The 25875-nt window shown below is 39.6% G+C and overlaps 1 protein-coding gene across 5 annotated transcripts in view; it reads right to left on the reverse strand.

Annotated features, from left to right (window-relative positions):
• Positions 1-25875, reverse strand: part of Jph1 (junctophilin 1) — a 123257-nt gene that overhangs the window by 48890 nt on the left and 48492 nt on the right. The gene's annotated exons all lie outside the window — the stretch shown is intronic.

A 25875-nucleotide genomic window follows, 5' to 3' on the forward strand; every position in this document is an offset into this window, starting at 1 on the left:
TGAGCTTGAGGTCTGCGAAGCACCGAGTCACCTGGGCATGGAGTCGGCAGATACCCCCAAGGTCCCTAGAGGACCCTCCACATGATCTTAGGACCTTGAGTGGAACATAACTTCTGTTCCATTCCAATCACATGGGACCTGAGACAGCATTAGGAAAGCAGAAAACCCGGCCTGATTAGGGTCACAAGTCCCTTCAGATCGGCTCCAGCACCAGGTCACCTTGGGCACGGAGTAGGAGGAAACCCCCAAGGTCCCTAGAGGTCAGCTTCTGGGGTAGACCCCGTTTTGGGCTCCAGATATCTGGGCACCTTCCCTGCCAGAGGCGAGGTGTCCGCCCTGCCCAGGAGGGCTTTGCCGGAGCACCTGGGGGAGCCATCTTGGTTCCTGGATCCCTCCAAGACTAGTCTGCATAGGTAAGAGTGTGGACTACAGAAGCTAACAGCTTCTGGGACAGGCAGAAGCCACACTACTTCTGAGGCAGACCCCATTTCAGGCTCCAGACATCCGGGCACCTTCCCAGCCAGAGGAGAGGTGTCTGCCCGCCCAGGAGGGCTTTGCCAGAGCACCCGAGAATGCCATCTTGGTTCCTGGATCACTCTGAGACTAGTCTATGCAGTTGAGAGTGTGGACTACAGAAGCTAACAGCTTCTGTGACAGGTTGAAGCTACACAGCTTCTGGGACAGGCCCTTTTTCAGGCCTTCATCTTCTGCCAGGAGGCAGGTCCAAACGCCAGGTATCTCTGCACCTTCCCTGCTCATCTGCAGAGAGTGCTCTGACCACTGAAACCCAGAAGAGAGCTAGTCTCCCATGTCTGCTGATAGAGGCTAACAGAATCAAAAGAGGAACAAGATCTAACCAGAGTCAACTATAACAACTAAATCCAGAGATTACCAGATGGCAAAAGGCAAATGTAAGAATCTTACTAACAGAAACCAAGACCACTCACCATCATCAGAATACAGCACTCCCACCTCACCCAGTCCTGGGCACCCCAACACACCCGAAAAGCTAGACCCGGATTTGAAAGCATATCTCATGATGATGGTAGAGGACATCAAGAAGGACTTTAATAACTCACTTAAAGAGATACAGGAAAACACTGCTAAAGAGTTACAAGTCCTTAAAGAAAAACAGGAAAACACAACCAAACAGGTGGAAGTCCTTAAAGAAAAACAGGAAAACAATCCAAAAAGGTGATGGAAATGAACAAAACCATACTAGAACTAAAAAGGGAAGGAGACACAATAAAGAAAACCCAAAGTGAGGCAACACTGGAGATAGAAACTCTAGGAACCCTAGGAAAAAAATCTGGAACCATAAATGCGAGCATCAGCAACAGAATACAAGAGATGAAAAAGAGAATCTAAGGTGCAGAAGATTCCATAGAGAACATCGGCACAAAAATCAAACAAAATGAAAAATGCAAAAAGATCCTAACTCAAAACATCCAGGCAATCCAGGACACAATGAGAAGACCAAACCTATTGATAATAGGAGTAGATGAGAATGAAGATTTTCAACTTATGGGCCAGTAAATTTATTCAACAAAATTATAGAAGAAAACTTCCCAAACCTAAGAAAAGAGATGTCCATGAACATACAAGAAGCCTACAGGACTCCAAATAGACTGGACTAGAAAAGAAATTCCTCCTGACACATAATAATCAGAACAACAAATATACTAAATAAAGATAGAATATGAAAAGCAGTAAGGGAAAAAGGTCAAGTATTATATATAAAGGCAGGCCTATCAGAATTACACCAGACTTTTCACCAGAGACTATGAAAGCCAGAAGATCCTGGACAGATGTTATACAGACACTAAGAGAACACAAATGCCAGCCCAGGCTACTATACCCAGCCAAACTTTCAATTACCATAGATGGAGAAACCAAAGTATTCCACGACAAAAAAAATTCACACATTATCTTTCCATGAATCCAGCCCTTCAAAGGATAATAACAGAAAAAAACCAATACAAGGACAGAAACCATGCCCTAGAAAAAGCAAGAAAGTAATCCGTCAACAAACCTAAAAGAAGAGAGCCACAAGAAGTGAATGCCAATTCTAACAAAAAAAAAAAAAATAGGAAGCAACAATTACTTTTACTTAATATCTCCTAATATCAAGGGACTCAATTTCCCAATAAAAAGACAGAGACTTAACAGACTGGCTACACAAACAGGACCCAACATTTTGTTGCTTACAGAAAACCCATTTCAGGGAAAAACACAGACACTACCTCAGAATGAAAGGCTGGAAAACAATCTTCCAAGCAAATGGTCTGAAGAAAAAGCTGGAGTAGCCATTCTAATATCTAAAAAAATCGACTTCCAACACAAAGTTATCAAAAAGACAAGGAGGGACACTTCATACTCATCAAAGGTAAAATCTTCCAAGAGGAATTCTCAATTCTGAATATCTATGCTCCAAATGCAAGGGCAGCCACATTCATTAAAGTAACTTTAGTAAAGCTCAAAGCACACATTGCACCTCACACAATAATAGTGGGAGACTTCAACACACCACTTTCATCAATGGACAGATCGCGGAAACAGAAACTAAACAGGGACACAGTGAAACTAACAGAAGTTATGAAACAAATGGATTTAACAGATATCTACAGAACATTCTATCCAAAAACGAAAGGATATATCTTCTTCTCAGCACCTCATGGTACCTTCTCCAAAATTGACCATAGAATTGGTCACAAAAGAGACCTCAACAAATACAAAAATATTGAAATTGTCCCATGCATCCTATCAGATCACCATGGACTAAGGCTGATCTTCAATAACAACATAAATAATGGAAAGCCAACATTCACGTGGAAAGTGAACAACACCCTTCTCAATGATACCTTGGTCAAGGAAGGAATAAAGAAAGCAATTAAAGACTTTATAGAGTTTAATGAAAATGAAGCCACAACATACCCAAACTTATGGTACACAATGAAAGCATTCCTAAGAGGAAAACTCATATGTCTGAGTGCCTCCAAAAAGAAACAGGAGAGAGCACACACTAGTAGCTTGACAAAACACCTAAAAGCTCTAGAACAAAAGGAAGAAAATTCACCCAAGAGGAGTAGATGGCAGGAAATAATCAAACTCAGCGGCAAAATCAACCAAGTGGAAACAAGAACTATTCAAAGAATAAACCAAAGAAGGAGCTGGTTCTTTGAGAAAATCAACAAGATAGATAAACCCTTAGCCAGACTCACTAGAGGGCACAGGGACAGTATCCTAATTAACAAAATCAGAAATGAAAAGGGAGACATAACAACAGATCCTGAAGAAATCCAAAACACCATCAGATCCTTGTACAAAAGGGTATACTCAACAAAACTGGAAAACCTGGATGAAATAGACAAATTTCTAGACAGATACCAGGTACCAAAGTCAAATCAGGATCAGGTTAATGATCTAAACAGTCCTATATCCCATAAAGAAATAGAAGCAGTCATTAATAGTCTCCCAACCAAAAAGAGCCCAGGACCAGATGGGTTTAGTGCAGAGTTCTATCAGACCTTCAAAGAAGATCTAATTCCAGTTCTGCACAAACTATTCCACAAAATAGAAGCAGAAGGAACTCTACCCAATTCATTCTATGAAGCCACAATTACTCTCATACCTAAACCACAGAAAGACCCAACAAAGATAGAGAACTTCAGACCAATTTCCCTTACGAATATCGATGCAAAAAAACCTCAATGAATTCTCACTAACCGAATCCAAGAACACATCAAAACAATCATCCATCCTGACCAAGTAGGTTTCATTCCAGGGATGCAGGGATGATTTAATATACGGAAATCCATCAACTTAATCCACTATATAAGCAAATTCAAAGACAAAAACCACATGATCATCTCATTAGATTCGTGAAAGCGTTTGACAAAATCCAACACCCAATTCATGATAAATGTCTTGGAAAGACCAGGAATTCGAGGCCTATACCTAAACATGATAAAAGCAATCTACAGCAAACAAGTATCCAACATCAAAGTAAATGGAGAGAAGCTGGAAGCAATCCCACTAAAATCAGGGACTAGACAAGGCTGCCCAATTTTTCCCTACCTATTCAACATTGTACTTGAAGTCCTAGCCAGAGCAATTTGACAACAAAAGGAGATCAAGGGGATACAAATTGGAAAGGAAGAAGTCAAAATATCACTTTTTGCAGATGATATGATAGTATATATAAGTGACCCTGAAAATTCCACCAGAGAATTCCTAAGCCTGATAAACAGCTTCAATGAAGTAGCTGGATATAAAATTAACTCAAACAAGTCAATGGCCTTTCTCTACACAAAAGATAAACAGGCTGAAAAAGAAATTAGGGAAATAACACCCTTCTCAATAGTCACAAATAATATAAAATACCTTGGCTTGACTCTAACTAAGGAAGTGAAATATCTGTATGATAGGAACTTCAAGTCTCTGAAGAAAGAAATTAAAGAAGATCTCAGAAGATGGAAAGATCTCCCATGCTCATGGATTGGCAGGATCAACATTGTAAAAATGGCTATCATGCCAAAAGTAATGTACAGATTCAATGCAATCCCCATCAAAATTCCAACTCAATTCTTCAAGGAATTAGAAAGGGCAATCTGCAGATTCATCTGGAAGAACAAAAAATCTAGGATAGTAAAAACTCTCCTCAAGGATAAAAGAATCTCTGGTGGAATCACCATGCCTGACCTAAAGCTGTACTAGAGAGCAATTGTGATAATAACTGCATGATACTGGTATAGTGACAGACAAGTAGACCAATGGAATAGAATTGAAGACCCAGAAATGAACCCACACATCTATGTTCACTTGATCTTTGACAAGGAAGCTAAAACTATCCAGTGGAAAAAAGACAGCATTTTCAACAAATGGTGCTGGCACAACTGGAGATTATCATGTAGAAGATTGTGAATTGATCCATTCCTATCTCTGTGTACTAAGGTCAAATCTAAGTGGATCAAGGAACTCCACTTAAAACCAGAGACAGTGAAACTTATAGAGGAGAAATTGGGGGAAAGCCTCGAAGATATGGGCACAGGGAAAAGATTCCTAAATAGAACAGCAATGGCTGAGTTGTAAGATCAAGAACTGACAAATGGGACCTCATGAAATTGCAAAGCTTCTGTAAGGCAAAAGAGACTGTCAATAAGACAAAAAAGCCACCAATAGATTGGGAAAGGTTCTTTACCTATCCTCAATCAGATAGGGGACTAATATCCAATATATATAAAGAACTCAAGAAGGTAGAGTCCAGAAAATCAAATAACTCCATTAAAAAATGGGGCTCAGAGCTAAACAAAGAATTCTCACTTGAGGAATACCTAATGGCTGAGAAGCACCTGAAAAAATGTTCAGCATCCTTAATCATCAGGGAAATGCAAATCAAAACAACTCTGAGATTCCACTTCCCACCAGTCAGAATGGCTAAGATCAAAAATTCAGGTGATAGCAGATGCTGGCAAGGATGTGGAGAAAAAGGAACAGTCCTCTATTGTTGGTGGGATTGCAAGCTTGTACAACCCCTCTGGAAATTAATATGGCCGTTCCTCAGAAACTTGGACATAGTACTACCAGAGGATCCCGCAATACCTCTTCTGGGCATATATCCCGAAGATGTTCCAACCGGTAAGACAAACACATACTCCACTATGTTCATAGCAGCCTTATTTATAATAGCCAGAAGCTGGAAAGAATCCAGATGCCCCTCAACAGAGGAATGGATACAGAAAATGTGGTACATTTACACATTGGAGTACTACTCAGCTATTAAAAAGAATGAATTTATGAAATTCCTAGGCAAATGGATGGACCTGGAGGGCATCATCCTGAGTGAGGTAACCCAGTCAAAAAAGAACTCACATGATATGCACTCACTGATAAGTGGATATTAGCCCAGAAACTTAGAATACCCAAGATATAAGATACAAGTTGCAAAACACATGAAACTCAAGAAGAATGAAGACCAAAGGGTGGACACTTTTCCCCTTCTTAGATTGGGAACAATACACCCATGGAAGGAGTTACAGAGACAAAGTTTGGAGCTGAGACGAAAGGATGGACCATCTAGAGACTGCCATACCTGGGGATCCATCCCAGAATCAGCCTCTAAATGCTGACACCATTGCATACACTAGCAAGATTTTGCTGAGAGGACCCTGATACAGCTGTCTCTTGTGAGGCTATTCCAGGCTATTCCTAGCAAACACAGTAGTGGATGCTCACAGTCAGCTATTGGATGGATCATAGGGCCCCCAATGGAGGAGCTAGATAAAGTACCCAAGGGGCTGAAGGGATCTGCAACCCTATAGGTGGATTAACAATATGAACTAACCAGTACCCCCTGGAGCTCGTGTCTCTAGCCTCATATGTAGCAGAAGATGGCCTAGTCGGCCATCACTGGGAAGAGAGGCCCATTGGTCTTGCAAACTTTATTTGCCTCAGTACAGGGGAACGCCAGGGCCAAGAAGTAGGCATGGGTGGATAGGGCAGTATGGGGGGGGGGAGGGTATGGGGAACTTTCAGGATAGCATTTGAAATTTGAAATGTATATAAAGAAAATATCTAATAAAAATTATAAAATTAAAAAAAAAAAAGAATTGAGCTTGAGACAGTGAGATAGCTCACCACTTGCTTCTAAGGATGACAAAGGAAGTTTCAATCCCCAAACCCATATAGGACAAGAGAACTATGTCCTACAACATATGATATGACCTCCATAGATGATGTGTTATACACATACACACACACACAGAATTGAAAAAATTAAAGCTTCTTAAGGAGAGACGAAACAGAATGTGAAGGAGAGAGAGAGAGGAGCGATAATCAGTTTATGAACACAGTATATACTGAGAGATTAACTTACATATGAATAAATGATGATTCCTTAGGAATACCTGGGCTGCCAATTAAAAGTAAGTGAACTAAAGAATATATTGTATGAAAAAACTCTATTTTCAATAAAAACTTTAGTATACCACAAAACCACAGGAATGTTAAGGAGAGCATGGCCATCAGGGTTCAGTAGGGAGAGGAACAGGTAGAGCAGAGGGCATATCTAGGGGAGAGAAACAAGTCCATGTGACACTGTAGTAGATGTCATACATGTACTAAAGTTTGTAGGATCTACATCATCAGGAGTGGATGCTAATCTGAGCCATGAACTTTACTTGATGAAGTACAAGCACTTACATGAATGAAGGATGTTACTGTAGCTGCATCAATATTACTTCATCACTCACAACCAATTTACCCAAGATGTCAGACAAGGAAGCTGCATGTGAGCCCAAGGTGGGGAGAAAATGTGTATAAGAACACTCCAGTCTCTTGTTAGTAAAAACTGCTTTAAAAAATCAATTATAAGTACAGCAATTACAAGACTGAGAAGGTTATATTTATATATTCAGGAAAGCTGTATGTATGGTTTATCCACATCTATCACGTATACATACATACATACATACATACATACATACATACAAACAACAAAGAAAAAGAACCATTTACTTGAGAACAAGGCAGATACATGGTATGGACTAGAAGGAGAAAATGGAGGGAAGGAAATTACATAATTATGACTTCAAAAGCAAAAAGTATTAAAATGAATGGATCATCTCCCACATATCCAGATAGTTATTTTTATATCAGATGGGATATTTCTGATTATTTCTGCCTATGGGGCATTATTAATTTGAGGTGAAAATGAAAGCAAGAGTTTAAGAGAACATATTCTGAAATGCCTGTCTGCAGTGACCTTGTAAGACACCATCCTTGTTGATTTGGGGAAGGGGGAGGGGCGTTGAGTCTAATTCTAGGCCCGAGGACCAGTCTATAGTCCCTGTTCATGTTCTTTCAGCTTCTCAATTTTTTTCCTTCCCAGAATGATTTTCCATTCTATCTGCTATTCTTAGATAGAGTCTAATTATGTCTCAGTACCATAATTAATGAAGCTGTAAAGAGTACAGCCATGATCCCCTTTTTTTTTTTTTTTTTTTTGGTTTTTCAAGAGAGGGTTTCTCTGTATAGCCCTGGCTGTCCTGGAACTCACTTTGTAGACCAGGCCGGCCTTGAACTCAGAAATCCGCCTGCCTCTGCCTCCCACGTGCTGGGATTAAAGGCGTGTGCTACCATGTCCAGTGCTTTTTTTTTTTTTTCCATGATCCCTTTTAATGTGATTTCCTAGCACTTCAATAAATCCATAAAACTAAACAACATATTTTGATACAACTGCAACACACTTCTATCAAGCCAAATACAATGGAAGTATTATCTCTATATTGTCTTATAATCCATCAACTGGAGAGTAGACTATAGCTTACCCTTCCTGTCAACACATCTTGGAAGCACAGAGTCAATGAAGCTGCATTTACTACTCTTGTGCCTAACTTACTTTTTCACTTGTTCTTCCCTGAAGATCCAGCCAGACCTTTCTGTCTAACTCAGATACAGTGTCTGTCAGTCAGGACTATTTACAGCTGGTCAGATGAGCAAGACCACATCCACATCTGTACCCAGAGACACTGAGAACTTCTGGTGATTCCAACCATGACAAATGGAGTACATTCTAGCTTCCAGGGGTCAAGGTCACTGCCATGGTTAGACTCTGGAGGTTGCTCTGCCTCATGTGTACACTCATTTATTTAAGTCCCATGACTAGTTCCAAACCTACAAATGGCTGGTCAGACCTGCTGCTGTCCCTGGGGTCAGGGTCAGAACAGTCAGTCTCAGGAAATCAGCTGAAGGCACTTAGCACTGGTTCCTACTGGAGGTGGTTGTATGGAAACACACAGACATTTACAGAGACAGACAGACAGACACACACACACACAAGATACTTTTCATTTCTCAAGACCCCTGATATAGACAAGTCTTTGGCTCTTTATAGTTTTGATCTGCACACACTATTATCACATACTTTCTCCAATGACATAATTACAAAGTCACACCTATAACTCAGGTGGCAGCCACTGACCTCTTAGAATGTCACTTCTGCAAGTCTACCATGCTTTAACTTTAGGATGAACCCTTAAGAACAAGAGTGATTCCCTTTTGTAAGTCTACAATACTTTAAGTCTAGGATGAACTTGTTAAGAATAAGAGCAAGTTCTGGATACAGAGACCTGGTGCCTGGCTTGCCTCCTTTCTTGGAGTAGCCAGAACTTTTAGATGCTACATATTCACAATCAGAGTAATTATAAACTCATTTTCTAGTCAGCAGCTTGAGTTCTAAAGTCATTTTGAAGAAAATAATTATTTCCTCAATATTCTTGAACTTTTAAAAGAATTTAATGATAGGATGTTCCTTAAATATAACAATGCCTTTACAAAAAGTATATTCAACTGTTGTCCCCTTAGACTCAGTATCCACTCTTCTAAGGTACACACATGGCCCTGAGATGCCTACCCCACCACAGGCTTTTACAGATAGAGCTGATGAAAGTTTGAATCCAGAAGGAAACATGATTTTGCTAAAGAAGAAACTACCTTTGATGTTTATCAAGTTGCTACTTCTACATTTTCTTCCCAACAATAAAGTGCTTTGAAAATACACTGGTTCTTAAAAATGTGTTATATAGTAATTCATGGGACTCCTAAAACTTGATAGCAAAGGCTGCCATCTGATAGGTTCATGGTCTGTCCTTGGGATTTTCTATTACATCCAAATGTCTAAAGAATATTATTATTCAGGCAATTTAAAAACAGGAGAAACTGGCTGGTGGAAATCAAGTCTTGGTTCAGAACCATACTGGTCTGACAGATGCTAGACTCAAAAGTGCTTGCCTCCCTTGGGGGCTGCTTTGGCAGAGTCAGACCCTACAGTTCTCCCCACTAACACCTCAGCAAATTCTAATTCCCTCTGGTTCTCTTGGAAATGCCTGGCAGTAACAAGAAATTCCTTCTTAGGCTATGGCATGATGGGTGATAAAACAGAAGAAAAATGACCTGTCCTGCCTTTTGGACTATGACATTATTCCTTTATGGGAGACCTAGATTTGAGAAAACTAATTATCTCATGCATACAGTTGCAGGACTTGCAAAGAAGAAATTAGTCTGTGGAGCAAGGAATACTCTGGGTAGGGACAGAAGGCAACTGGCTCTGCAGACTTAGGTAAACCTAGGGGCTTCGTTCTGAGGCATTCACACCGAGTAATCAAGCCATGCTTCAGTCTTGATTTGGTCCTCCGATAAGATTGGCCCAGCAAGAGTCAGCACATGCTGTACTCCCTTGGAAGAGCAACTTTCCATCTCTTATACCCTTGCTAACTGTTACAGACAATGAAGATACAATCTAGAATGGACAAGATTCCGCTGCTGCCCCTCCCTGGTTCAGAAGACCTCATCTGAGTTGTCTTCCACTTATGAATTGTTGAACGTTAATGTTCTCCTCCATAAAAGGCCTTAAAAACCAAGAAATAAAACAGAACAAGACCCACGAGACCCACTTCAGGACTGAGTTCTTAGACTATAACTTTATACAAATAATTTAATGGCGAATAATTAATTTAACAAGTTCTTTTTACCTGAAAGCAATAGCAAGTTATTTATATATAACATGGGACATGAAAGGGCACGATATTGAGCTATTTAGCTATAACATGGACATGAAGGGGCAGGGTTCTGTTAGTGAAAATTGCTATTTGATACTTCTAGGACTTTTACCTTTGCACAATGTGTTAGAAGAAATGAGGCTTTATAGTTAACACTTAGGCCAAATCCTTTCAGAGCCTCAAGTGATCATTGTCAATGAGATCACAAGGGAGAGTACATTCTGTATCTGAGAAATGTTTACATACTGCAGTAGTTGGTATCACACCCCTGACTTCTGCTCACAAGGGATGGTGGGGGAGCCAAGGTCCATCTGAAAATTGTTTACAAACCTTTGACAAAATGTTTTTCCACTGTCAGTCTTATAATGAACCAGGGGATATAATACTCTTACTGTTTAGTGGCAGGAACAGTTTGCTCTCTGATGATAAACAGGTTTGCTTCCTAGTATCAGACAACCCAAACAGCATCATCTATTGTTTCTCTTTTTGTTAAAGCTACCAGGAAACTCAGAATAAGATGATCCTCAGTCCACATACACAGGTACCTTTTAAAGTTTCATAGTTGCAGGGCTCTAACTGGACTCCTCATGCCAGGAATTCCGGTATGCACATGATCAGTCACCATGTACCATGGACATTTTCTGTAAGCTGGCAGGATGTTTAAGTAAAATAGCCAATTCCTTGATCAATAAACTGCTGTCTTACTAAAGTTTCTCAACTTTGGTCCCACAGTGTGCTACTGCTCTGGGGTCAGATGTAATGATTTGGGGGGACCTTAGCATGTACTGTTCTGTCTTCATTTATAAGATTCCCTTTACTCTATCTAGAACACTTTAAACCTTTGAAAAATAAATCCCCATTGCTAATTCCTTTAAACTTTATTCCCTGATATTTACTTAAAGACTTAATGAGTTGAAAGGCTATATACATTTGTTTTTATTTGTTTGCTTCTGTGAACATGTGTGCGTGTCACATTATCCTTGTGGAGTTTTTTCTCTTTTGTCATATTTGTACCAGGGATGAAACTCAAGCTGTAGGGCTCCCCAGTAGGCATCTTTACCTACTGAGCCATCTCAGTAGCACCATGAAAGACTTTATGATTTTCACAGGTAGGCTAAAGAGCCTCTCTAACTCTTCTCAGGACTATGTTACATCTTTTACTTTGTTTTTGTTGCTAGAGACCGAAGTCAGGGCCTTGCATATGCCAGGCAAATGCCTTACCACTAAGCTATTTATCTTTTTATACAGTATCTTACTTATATAGTCTAAACCTGCCTTAAACTCACAATCAAGTGCTGGGTTGTAGCCATATTTTTCCATGCTTGGTTTGCTTAAAATTTGTTTTGTGATATTTATCTTAAGATTTATCTCTAGAAATCCAATAGAAGAAATTAGGATGTTTTATTCTTAAAATTGTTTGTGGATAAAAGTCCTTTTAATGAGGGCAGCTCAAGTCCAAAAACACATTTGTTAAGATTAAAACACACAATGTAGTGTGAGTGTTCTGAAGAAGAAGAGGTTCTCTGCATCCATAGGTATCTTCTTTCACTAAACAACTCCTAAAACTGGAACTATAAAATGAAGAGTTTGAGAAATGATTCTCTGCTGAATATTTTCTGGGGTAAATATGCTTGATGGTAAACCAAAACTAATTCATTAAGCTCAGAAGAAAAGTAGCTTAAGAAGGTAAAGGTGGACTAAGGCAGGAACAGCCTGGAAAGCACAGGCCCCAGGAGTAGTGGAGCAGCTGGGACAAGTTCTTTCTTGCCACCATCTGCTCCCAGGAGCTGGGGCTGTACTACAGCCCTCTGTGCATGGGTGCTGCCAGGGGAGAGCTAGTCTCCCAGAAATGCTGGCACATGCTTACAGGCCCACAGGAGGGACAAGTTCAAGCCAGAGACAGCAAGACCAACTAATACCAGAGATAACCAAATGGTGAAAGGCAAGCACAAGAACCTTACCAACAGAAGCCAAGGCTACATGGGATCATCAAAACCTAGTTCCCCCACAACAGCAAGTCCTGGATACTCCAACACACTAGAAAAGCAAGACTTGGATTTAAAATCACATCTCATGATGCTGATAGAGGATTTTAAGAAGGACATAAATAACTCCCTTAAAGAAATACAGGCGAACACAGGTAAACAGGTAAGAAGCCCTCAAAGAGGAAACACAAAAATCCCTTAGAGAATTACAGAAAACACAATCAAACAGGTGAAAGAATTGAACAAAACCATCCAGGATCTAAAAATGGAAGTAGAAACAATAAAGAAATCACAAAAGGAGACAACCCTGAAGTTTAGAAAACCCAGGGAAGAGATCAAGAGTCATAGATGCAAGCATCACCAACAGAATACAGGAGATAGAAGAGAGAATCTCAGGTGTAGAAGATACCATGGAAAACATTGAGAACACAAATTCCTGCTCAGGCAACTATAACCAGCAAAACTCTCAATAATCATGGATGGAAAACACAAGATACTCCATGACAAACCAAATTTACACAGTATCTTTCCATAAATCCAACCCTACAAAGGATAATAAATGGACAACCTCAAAATAAGGAAGGAAACTACACCCTAGAAAAAGCAAGAAAATAATCTGCTTTTAACAAACCAAAAAGAAGATAGCCACATAAACATAATTCCAACTCTAAGAACAAAAATAACAGGGAGCAACAATCACTTTTCCTTAATATCAATGGACTCAATTTCCCAATAAAAGACCTAGACTAACAGACTGTATACGTAAAGAGGACCCAATACTTTGCTGCATACAAGAAACCCAACTCAGGGACAAAGACAGACACTACCTCACAGTAAAAGGCTGGAAAACAATTTCCCAAGCAAATAGGTCCTAAGAAACAAGGTGAAGTAGCCATTCTACTAGCGAATAAAATTGACTTTCAACCTAAAATTATCAAAAACGATATGGAGGGACACTTCATACTCATCAAAGGTAAAATCTACCAAGATTAACTCTCAGTTCTGAACATCTATGCTCCAAATGGAAGGGTACCCACATTCATAAAAGAAACTTTGCTAAAGTTCCAAGCACACATTGCACCTCACACAATAATAGTGGGAGACTTCAACACCCACTCTCATCAATGGACAGATGATGGAAACAGAAACTAAAGAGAAACAATGAAACTAACAGAAGTTATGAAAAATTGGATTTAACAGATATCTATAGAAAATTTATCCTAAAACAAAAGAATATGCCTTCTTCTCAGCACCTCACAGTATCCTCTCCAAAACTGACCATGTATTTGGTCACAAAACAGGCCTCAACAGATACAAGATGATGTCAGATTATCACGGACTAAGGCTGGTCTTCAATAACAACAAGAATAATAGAAAGCCCACATGTGTGGAAGCTAACAACACTCTACTCATTGATAACTTGGTCAATGAAGAAATAAAGAAAGAAATTAAGGCCTTTTTAGAATTTAATGAAGCCACAACATACCCAAACTTATGGGACACAATGAAAGCAGTACTGAGAGGAAAGCTCATAGCTCTGAGTGCCTCCAAAAAGAAAATGGAGAGAGCTTACACTAGCAGCTTGACAGCACACCTGAAAGCTCTAGAACAAAAACAAGCAAATAGTTCCAAGAGGAGAAGAAGGCAGGAAATAATCAAACTCAGGGTTGAAATCAACCAAGTAGAAACAAAAAGAATGATACAAAGAATCAACAAAACCAGGAGCTGGTTCTTTGAGAAAATCAGTAAGATACATAAACCCTTAGCCAAACTAACCAGAGGGCACAGAGACAGTATCCAAATCAACAAAATCAGAAATGAAAAGGGAGACATAAAAATGGAAACTGAGGAAATAAAAAAAAAATCATCAGATCCCACTATGAAAGACTATATTCAACAAAACTGGAAAATCTGAATGAGATGGACAATTTTCTAGACAGTTACCAGGTACCAAAGTTAAATTAGGGTCATATAAACAATCTTAACAGTTCCATAATCTCTAAAGAAATAGAAGCAATTATTAATAGTCTCCCAACCAAAATATGCCCAGGACATATTTTAGCACATGAGTTCTGTCAGACCTTCAAAGAAGACCTAATACCAATCAATACTCTTCAAATTATTCTACGAAATAGAAACAGAAGGAATACGACCCAATCCGTTCTATGAAGCCACAAATACTCTGATAACTAAACCACACACAGACCCAACACAGAAAAAGAACTTCAGACCAAATTCCCTCATGAATATAGATGCAAAATGCTCAATAAAATTCTGGCAAACTGAATCCAAGAACACATCAAAACGATCATTCATCATGATCAAGTAGTCTTCATCCCAGGGATGAAAAGATGATTCAATCAATATATGTAAATCCAGCAACATAATCCACTATCTATATAAACTCAAAGGAAAAAAAAAACCACATGATCATTTCATTAGATGCTGAGAGAGCATTTGACAAAATCCAATACCCCTTCATGATAAAAGCCTATACCTAACACAGAAAATGCAATATAGAGCAAACCAGTTGCCAACATCAAACTAAACTGAGAGAAACTTGAAGCAATCCCACTAAAATCAGGGACTAGACAAAGCTGTCCACTCTCTCCGTACCTTTTCAATATAGTACTCCAAGTCCTACCCAGAGCAGTTAGACAACAAATGGAGGTCAAAGGGCTACAAATTGGAAAGGAAGAGGTCAAAATATCACTATTTGCCAATGCTATGATAGTACACTTAAGTGATCCCCAAAATTTCCACTATAGAACTCCTAAACCTGATAAAGAACTTCAGTGAAGTAGCTGGATATAAAATTAACTCAAACTCAAATTCAGCACATCAAACAAATCAGTGGCCTTCCTCTACTCAAAGGTTAGACCAGCTGAGAAAAAAATTAGGGAAATGACACCATTCACAATAGTCACAAATAATATAAAATATCTTGGTGTGACCTTACTAAGCAAGTGAAAGATATGTATGACAAGAACTTCAAGTCTCTGAAGAAATAAATCAAAGACGATCTCAGAAGATGGAAAGTGGATAAAATTGGAAATGTAAATAAAGAAAATATCTAATAAAAAAAGAAGGTAAAAGTGGGCCTAGATTTTATTACTTTATCCACAAATATCTCATTTCATTTTTGTGAACATGGTGGGCTTTTTTTTTCAATGAAAAAAAAAAAGACACTACAAGTAGGAGATTAATGACTGTATATTGCATCCAAATAATGCCCAATAAAGTAACAAATACTAGTCAGTCCCCCCCCAAAGATCAAAACACACCTTTAAACTATGAGAACTACTCATTATCGATGAGATGAAGGAAACTACAGCAAATCAAAAGCTGATGTTGTTATAGAGACTATGTAAACATTCCTGCAACTCAACAAAAGAAAAGTACAAATTGCAAGCAAACACATGTAAAGATGCTTAGAACAATTAAACATGGAGAAAATGTCAATCCAAAGCAAAGTAAAATAACCCATCTCAGATTCACTCAGTATGTGTTTATGATACACCGGTTCTACAAGCAAGGTCTCAATAATTTTTGTTGTTGTTATTTGATTTATAATCAGCACATCCTTTTAATAGAAAGTCACCCATGTATCAAGGGAAAATAAAAAAAAGTGCTAAATAATGCAGGCTTACTGTTCAGCTTTTAAAAAATGTGTACACATGCTACTATATGGGTAAACCCTGAGGATCTTAAACTAAATGAAATATGTCACAAAACAAGTTTTATATGCGGTAATACAGTAGACAAATGTGTAGAAAGAAAAGGAAAGATGTTCCCTGGGGGCTGAAGGGAGAGAGTCATGGTGTCATAACACCAGTCCCCACAAGTCTTTCATGTTGAAAAATTAAACCACTGCCCTGACCATGACTGTATGCTATACTCAATAAGGTTTGCATTATAAATACTTTATGGGTCTTTTTGTTGTTATTGTTTTTGTTTTTCAAGACAGGGTTTCTCCGTACAGCCCCAGCTGTTCTGGAACTCACTTTGTAGACCAGGCTGGCCTCAAACTCAGAAATTCGCCTGCCTCTGCCTCCCGAGTGCTGGCATTAAAGGCGTGCGCCACCACCTCCCGGCTCTATAAACACGTTATAATTAAGAAGAAAATCAGGGATTGGATAGTATCTACAGAGATACAGAGAATCCAATATATCCAAAAAAGGCAAGAGGAAAATCCAAGGAGGTTTTGCTCTTAGTTGAAAAGTCACTTCTAATCCCAGCCATAGCCAAAATTCTAAAGGAGGAAATGCCTCTGATGGGAAAAATCTTTAGTAGACAGTTCAGGGAAGATACAGCAAAGCTTTGAAACATACCCATTCGGCTATCTTTTGACAGAAATCTTGGCATGGAGACTGCTTTCGAAAATATTAGTGGATGGACAAATGGGTGTGGAGAACAAGATCATGGTTAACCCCGAGATTTGTAATTAGGAGCCCAGATGCATGACTTCACTACTGAGAGACATAGTGCAGGAGGTTATTTATACAACATAGACATTTTTTAGTTATAAATACAACACTATGATGCAAACTCAAGGTCTAAGTTATAATAGAAGCATGAAGACTACGGGGGGTTCAAAGACATGTGGCTGAACCTAACAAAAAGTGAATCAAAACGCTGAGGACTGAGCCCAAAGTGACTTAGGGACCCATGGAGGAAAGAACAGTATAACGGACAGGTGGATGCATGGAATTAGATGTAAATTTCCAAGGGAGTCCACCAAGGTTTTTTGGTAAACCCTACACATCTGTCAGGAATAGACTGGGTCAGAGGCGAATCTGTCTTTTCTATGGGGTAGCTTTAGTTTCCTCAGCCTGAGTGACTGATTAATGTGCACACTCTGGAACAAGTGTGGATAGACTCATAGGGTGGAATGGTCTGCCAACCCTGATATGTGTTGGGAAGTGCAAGGGCTGAGAATAGGCAGCTGGGTTGGATAAGATCCTTTTGAGAGGCAGTCTGAAGAAGGAGGCTACTGCTGATGGGAGCGAACTGCTGGGGAACTGGCTAGAGGAAGCAGAGGAAGCAGATGTGGGCCACATACTAGAGACTTTTGACCCAGAAAGGAAGGTAGAAATTTGGACAACAACCAGAGGAATTAGCTAGGTCAAGGGGAAAGATGATTTGCTCATATTTTTACAAAATGAGAGCTACTGAGAGGTAGGCAGAGAGATGTTTAACGAAAAGGAGAAAATGAAGGCACTCTAAGACAACACAGGGAGTCATGTCATAGAAGAAGTGGGAAGATGCAGGAAAAAAACTAGTGATACATTGAGCTAAGCACTATAAGGTTTTGTTTTTTTAAAGGGTTCTAAGGTTTAAAGAGAGTTTGTGCCATGGGCTTTGGAACTAGACTTATTCTCTCACCCCAGTTTACCTCATGTTAACTATGTTTCCATTTCCTTACTTGTTCTGACAGGTAGGCAATATTATCTCAAAATTGCTGTGGAATCAAGGTTGAGCTATTTGTATTCTCAAAATTAATCCAGTATACTTAGAATATAAGTGCCCCTTATTACATTTTGCAGAAAAGAAGGGGCAGGGGGAGAATCAGGACAGTTAAAAAGGTGAAGATTTGGAATCAGCACTTTATAAAATATCAGCATTGTCAAGCAAGTCCAGAGGGAAAAAAAACCTCAGGTAAATGTAACTTTTCATCTCAAGCAGGACTTCTCTAGGAGAAGAGGAGAAGGCAGAGATGGTCTTTGAAGCAGAGACTTGTGACAAAGAGAATATAGAATAGGAGGGAACTCACGCTAGAGCCCTGGGCAGGAGAACCTGTTTCTAGTTAATAGAAGCTGCTCTTCCAGAGACAGCAGGGCTATGGTAAGTAACTTGATGAATGCCAATGTCACATAAATGCAGACAGTTCAGGGTGTTTTTCAGTTGGTTACAATGCAGCTCCTGTCCTTTCCTGTGATACATGTTGTAGAAATAGTCTTATTCTGAGAGTGGCTTTCTTGTGAAGGCATTATTTTTAAGTTGAAGTTCAAATTATGAGCGATTAGGCCTTTAGAAACAGGTGAACTGTATTACTTTAAAAAATGAGTACAAATTTCATAAAATCAAAGTACACAGAATCATTAAGACAATTTCTCTTTGGTATTTTATGGAAACACCTATATATTCCTGGTAAAGTGCCTGGTAACGTTCAGAACTTAGGTAACCACTGAGAATTGAAAGTGTCAACACCATTTGTATTTCTAGGCCAGTGATCTGTTTCTCTTCTCTTTCTGACAGTTCACTGATAGATTTAAAGGATGGCCAAGAATGAGAGCAATTTAAGATGACATAGGTCAACCCGGGCGTGGTGGCGCACGCCTTTGATCCCAGCACTTGGGAATCAGAGGCAGGTGGATCTCTGAGTTCGAGGCCAGCCTCGTCTATAGAATGAGTTCCAGGACAGCCAGGGCTCCACAGGCTGGTAGCTGAGAACCAAGTGATTAGTTCCCAGCTGACCTATTGCCTACCCACCCCCATTTATGCTCTGCATGAATACTCTGCAGTGCTCAAATGAGGCTTTTTTATAGATATTTATACATTAAAACATCCCTGGGTTGGGAAATGACTTGACAGGTAAAATGTAAGCATGAGGACCAGAGCTGGCACTCTCGGCACTATGTAAATGTTGGGAGCAGTGGTGGCCCACCTGTAACTCCAGCTTAAGAAGGCGGTTTGGCTGCTGGGGGTTGTGATTGGTTAGTCAAAACTAGCCAAATCAGGGAGCTTTGGGTTCAAGTGAAAATACTCTTCCTTAATTAATAAGATGAATATCGATTAAGAATATATCTTGGGTCTAGAGAGATGGCTCAATAGTTAAGAGCACTTGGTACTCTTTCAGAGTCTCGAGTTCAATTCACAGAATCCACATTAGGAGCTCACAATTGACTGTAGTTCCAGCTTTAAGAACCAAGGCTTCTGGTGTTTAAGGACATAAGCAAGCACTTGACTCAGCACACTCTTACATTCTCTCTTACACACTGCCCTCCACTCTTAAAATAATCAATTAACCCTGAACTTGGGAGATAGAGACAAACAGAGCTCTGTGAATTTGAGGCAGCCTGGTCTAAAAAGTGAGTTCCAGGCCAGCCAGTTACATAGCAAGACCATGTCCGAACACCAATGATGATGATGATAACATAAACAAACCTTTTAATATGAAAGATAATCTATGACTTCCATATGACACACACATGCAAAAAGGAGAAGCAACACCTCTTGACTCTTTAAAAATGATACACTGATTGAGAACATCTCCTTGAACACACAGTTCAGACATTCTCTTAGCTAAAAAAAAAATCCATTTCCTATTTCTTTATTTTCTATCTGAAATGGTTCTTTAAAGATTCCAAGGGTCAGCTGAAGGGGTCTGCAACCCTATAGGTGGAACAACAATATAAACTAACCAGTAGCCCCAGAGCTCGCCCCCAGAGCTCATTTCTCTAGCTGCATATGTAGCAGAAGATGGCCTAGTCAGCCATCACTGGGAAGAGAGGCCCATTGGTATTGCAAACTTTATATGCCTCAATACAGGGGAACGACAGGGCCAAGAAGTGGGAGTGGGTGAGTAGGCGAGCGGGGGTGGGGGGAGGGTATAGGGGACTTTTGGGATAGCATTTGAAATGTAAATGAAGAAAATACCTAATAAAAAATTGGAAGAAAAAAAAAGAGATTCCAAGGGTCCAGTTTCCAGTTTAGTTGGTTCCATTGAGATGGAAACAGTAAAGGAACCTGTTCTCCTGAGCATCCGGTGCTCCAAGGATGAACACAAGCTATTGGAATTAGTTACATAAAACTGCTAGTTTTCATTTTAAGCTCTCAGTGTTTTCAAGATTGCATTTTGCAGTTGTAGAGCTTATTATGAAAGGGTGGTTTTATGAGAAATTACCAAACATGAGTGTATGGCTGTTTTCTCACCAATGTTTTTTGTTGTTGTTTGTTTGATTGATTTTTTTTTGTTGTTGTTGTTGTTTTCACTTTACATTTCCTGGTAGGCACTGCAGTTCTGTTACTTCTACTTCACATGGTCTGTGAAAAGGGATCATGCTGCAGTTTAACCAAGATGTCCTTGACAATTTTTGCTTAAAATGCCAGCATTTTGGTTTTAAAACAATGCTCCAAACTTGTCTTACCAGACATACTTAGAAACACACTTGGAACTTGGAAGGGCATCTGAGAGTTCTGTGGCCCTGCCCCAGCCACCAAATAACTATTTTTCCTTCTGTTGGGATCTGAGACATGGAGAGGCTAAAACATGCATTCATTCACCCAGGTAGGGCCAGTGGCATTGCCCTTTGAGTTGCCAACAGGACTGCTAATGTGAGTCCAGTCTCTGGGACCCACATGATAGGAGGAGAGATGCAACCCTCCTCCAGAATCAATGTAGTGAGAAATTTACCCAGCTTCCCAGTTAAAGGGTGGATTAGACCCAGGTCTCTTAACCCTTAGAAGGAAGACTTGTGAGTACCTTCTGAAACAGATTTTTATATTAGCTCAACAAAGTTTACACTTATTTTACCCTCCCATTAGTTATGCATTTTTCTTTCTGCTTTAGGATTTTGTTTCCATAACATCTTATAGTCATGCTTTCTCTTACAATTTTTAGAGCAATTTTGCCTAACTTTCAAATGAAAACACACAGCTTCAAAACATCGTCCTGAAGATGGCAGGACGGGTCTAAATTTCAGCACGGTTACACTTCAGCAGGAACATTTTTAGGTGGTGTTAAAATGCTAAAAATTCAGCCAAACTGGGCGTGGTGGTGCACGCCTTTCATCCCAGGCAGAGGCAGGCGGATTTCTGAGTTCAAGGCCAGCCTGGTCTACAAAGTGAGTTCTAGGATAGCCAGGGCTACACAGAGAAACCCTGTCTCAAACAAACAAACAAACAAACAAACAAAAACCAAAAAAACCCAACAACAACAACAAAAAAAACCTGTCAAGTTACAGTTAACCATCCCCAGATCACCAACTTTGTAATTAATGCCTTCAACTTTGAAAGGAAGTCTCAGTAGTTCACTCAGTTTCTTCTGGATTCTTAAATGTTCTCTACTTCTCTTGAGAATCAACAACTTTCTGTTGTCTCTACTTGCTTTCATCATCGTTACACTTTTATCCTCAGACCAATCTTTCTCCTGACAGTCAATAGGTAAAACTAAAAGTTTATCCTAAGATAATGAGGAAAGAAAGATGTAAATGAACAAAGGCAACTGGTTTTTTTCTTCAGTCTTTTAAATAAAAATAGCATGTGAAGCAAAGGTGGTTTTGAAGATGAATACATAGACATCAAAATAAAAATGCATGCTACCTCTTAAAGATGGTGATGAAAATGAAGGCAAGATTTCACTTTTTTTGTGTCTTCATGGGGACTGACTGGTACTGTGGCCTGTCAGTGGGGACAGGTGGACCCCTTGGTGCAGCCACTGAGGAATGTGGACCTCAAATTCTTAGATTCTACTCCAGAGTGCGAGGTGGACAGACATAAACCAGCATCCTCCATAATGCTCAAGAATTCCAGGCATAGGAGCACATTATCCTCAAGAACAAAGGGGAACAGCTGATGCCATTTCCATTGAGGTAAGATCCAGAACCTGATTTTGTTGTCTTGCAATGATGGTAAGTCACATTGGACCCTGAGGAGGCAGAGAGAGTTACCCATTGTCCTGCTGCTTAATGTAGTATCTGAGAGCTTTAAGCCATAGTCTATACTTTGGAAATAACAGCAGACTTGGTAACAAAAAGATGTGGCCTAGCTTTACCAATTGATTTTATCTTATATGAAGCGTAAAAACAAACAGCAACCTTGTACTTAAAAAGTGAATACTATTCAGCTGTAAAAATAATGACATCATGAGCATTTATCACAGATAAATGGTTGAAACTAGGAGAGATTGTATTGAATGAGGTAATGCAGACCAAGGAAGTCCAACATTTCATGTTCTCTCCCATCAGAGGCTCCTATCTCTGAAGCTGATGTGAGTAGATGTCCTGGAGCAACTGCAGAAACCAGGAAGTCAAAAGGAGCATCAGGTAGTCGGTAGGGGAGCAAGAGATAAAGGAATAGCAGGTTACAAAGAAATGGGAAAAAGGAGTGAGGGTACTAATTACAGAGGAGGAAGGAGATATATACAGAAAAAGGAGTATGGATGATTGAAAAAATTCATAAGGAAACATCCTATTAACTATTTACTAAAAAAATTTAAGAAGTCTCTGTGAAACATATATATGTTATTAAAACGAAATGTTCTTATCTGGGCTGACAATGCTCCCTTCGAGAGCTAAAGATCACCTAAAAAAATGCCAATATCAGGCATAAGCAGCTCTCTTTTGAGTTGTTGATAAGTCTATTCAGGGGAATCCCCGAACATTACAGGTTATTGCTATTGCACTTGGTTGTCCCCGAAAAGTGGAATGTGATGCTACTGCTGAAGACGCCATACATTTTCAAACACATGATCCAGAGGCCCCTGAGTTACAACTTAACTGAAAATCTACTCCCTACCAGAAAGTGTCATTCAATCTTCTAAATGAGGGAAGAAACCAACAGCTCTACTCAGCTAGGATGCCTACGAACCACAAAAATAACCAGCATGCCATGATAAGCCCAAGGGTACAGTAGTGGGGTGTATACCTTGGCATTAACCAACAGCTCTCCAGTTGGACTTATGAATCTGACAACTGGAAGGAAACCACACCTGGTATCAGAAACACAGGTGGGTAGGCAGGGCTGGTGAAGTATAGATTCTGGAGGAAAATCTACAATCTCCACTTTTCTAAGGCTAGAACAATCTCTAACTACCTTCTAAATATTTGTCCTTATATTCACAGATAAATGCAGTCTTCACCCCTCAACAAGGAAACTTCTTTGCTATAGATGGATATCATTATAAAAACAAAACCCTACAACTATTCAAAATGCAAAATTGTGGGATCCAGTCCCAACTGATATACCTACAACACAATTCTTGCATATAAGTCTCAGAGATCATTGTAGAAGACATGATGGAAGGATTTTAAGAGCCAGAGAATCAGGACATTTGTTATGACACTATGCCTCCTAAACAGTGTCAGAAACTAGACCCACAGTCTCACCAACATGACAGCCTAAACATGAGCTGAAGAAAGACAACAACAGACATTCCAAAGTGGCCAGGGTAAGGGCTTCAACCCCACATAAAGAAGTATAGGCATCCACAGAACGTTGAGAGCAGGAGAAACCGTCTTCCCCAGGGAAGAACACACCAATTAGTTATCCTATACAAAACCGTCAGCCCGGAAAGCACATCTAGAAGTAAGAGTCTACACAATGAGCAGGTTATATTTATGTATGTAGGATTGTATGTGTATATGTATGTAACAATAATTAATGAAAAAATGCCATAAATTTGAAACAGAGCAAGGAGAGATAAAAGAGCTTGCAGGAAAAGAAAGGGTAAATGACTTAATTTTAATTTCAAAACAAAAGGAATTATTTTTAAAAACCTGCTTTGTAGTTATAATTGTCAATTTTAAGCATATTAATTGTAAATTAATTACAATTAATTTAAATTAAAATTTGTAAGATGATAAATTCTTTGTATCAATAGACACCATCTGTAAGCCACCACTATGGGTATGTGAAGGTGTCTTGTCTATGTTTGGGCTAAAACTTAACTGCATACATTCTCCTCTAATAAAATGCCTTCTGTTTTTGTTGGGAGTCAATAGAATAGGACAGGATTGGAATTAAGAGTAACTAAAAATCTAGCAAGACAAACATTTTAGGGATGAAGTGTTTAACCAACATTAGAGTCTGTGTTGACTATTCACTCTGTTTTGGCAACTAGTTAAGGCATGGTTGTTCAAACTTTTAAATTATGATTTCATTAGTTGAAACAGCAGGCTCTTCTATCAAATAAGTCTTTAATACAGTTCTACTATGTAATTCAATTCATGGGTTAAAAATGTCTCCTCTCCCTGGAAACCTAATTGCAAATGGTACTGCCTGACTTCTGATGTGAAATCATTAAACTGGAATTCAGTCATGAGACCTTATTTTAAAATAATATAGACAGTTTCTGCTTAGCTTTGGAAATAGTCTTCTGGGTGTTTCAGCATGTTACCAAAGTTCTTATCATCTGGGAATCATGGTGGGAAATGGAAGCCATGAAAACCACCAATAGGATCACAAGGTGTTCCATCCTGCTGTGTTCAAGCCCTACCATCTAGCTTGAATGCCTGTTTTCTAATCTCTTTGCCATCTCTTGGCAAAGGGCCTCATTCCCTGTCACTTGCCATTTGTTCTGAGCTATTTTAAATCTGGACAAGTTGTGGTAGTAGGCTATATTTAAATTGGCCAGCACTGTGAAGAAATAGCTAATGCACGTGGCACCTTTTCCTTTTTTTTTTTTTTTTTTGATATAATCCAATTGTGCTTTGGCTGCAAATCAAATTGTGAGATTCTGTATCTTATACCCCCTAGCACACGAACCATTTCTACTCCCACTCCCGGCTCCCCAAGCAATTGACCCTCGACTGGGGGCCATGGGAGTCTTCTGGACTGATGAGGTGTGACAGGGACCCAAGATCAGTCAGCGACTGCTTCCAGGAGTAAACAGAGAGACATGGCGATAATGAAAGAGAAAACAGAGACCCAGTGGCTCCAGGCTGAGTGGTAGGAACATCAGCAAAATCATTTCCCAAGGACCCAGTTCCAGATCTGGATGTCATGAAATGTAATGTGTCCATGGTGAGCACCATCAAGGACATGGCACACATATATATGCAAAGCCAGCTTTCTCAGGTGTCTAAGCCTTGAAAAGGGGGACATAATGAGGGGCATGGTGTCTAGCCTGGTCCTCTGCCTCTGTCCCTTCATATGGTTGAACTAGACTTCTGTGCTAGGCAGGAGGGGGAATTCTTATTTGGAGTCACACCCTTGTTTTGCAGAGGAAAAACACTTTGGAAATGTTCTCAAATAACTATAAGTTAAAAATCATGTAAAATAAATAAAACACCTTTGGGGAGCACAGGTCTTTAGGTTCATAGTTCATGGTGGCCCAAAATTCAGACTTAAGACTCCATCGTGAGGAACTGGAAGACAAGGTAGCTTTGTAGAAGTATATCACAGACTTAGGACTTTCATCAGACCTGAACTATGTGATGTTGATACTGATATGCCCACTTGCTCTGCAGAGGGTGGAAATCCAGGTGAGGTACACCATCATACTCCTCTGAGAGGCCTAAGAGCATGTAAGCTGAAACCAGGGGTTTTGCTTATTTATTTTGGCACTATTTACTTTGACTGCTTGTTTCCTGCTGTAAGCCAAGTTTCTACCT

The sequence above is a fragment of the Mus caroli genome, unplaced genomic scaffold (assembly GCF_978045245.1).
Source record: "Mus caroli unplaced genomic scaffold, Mus_caroli_1 scaffold_1, whole genome shotgun sequence".
In the NCBI taxonomy this organism is placed as follows: domain Eukaryota; kingdom Metazoa; phylum Chordata; class Mammalia; order Rodentia; family Muridae; genus Mus; species Mus caroli.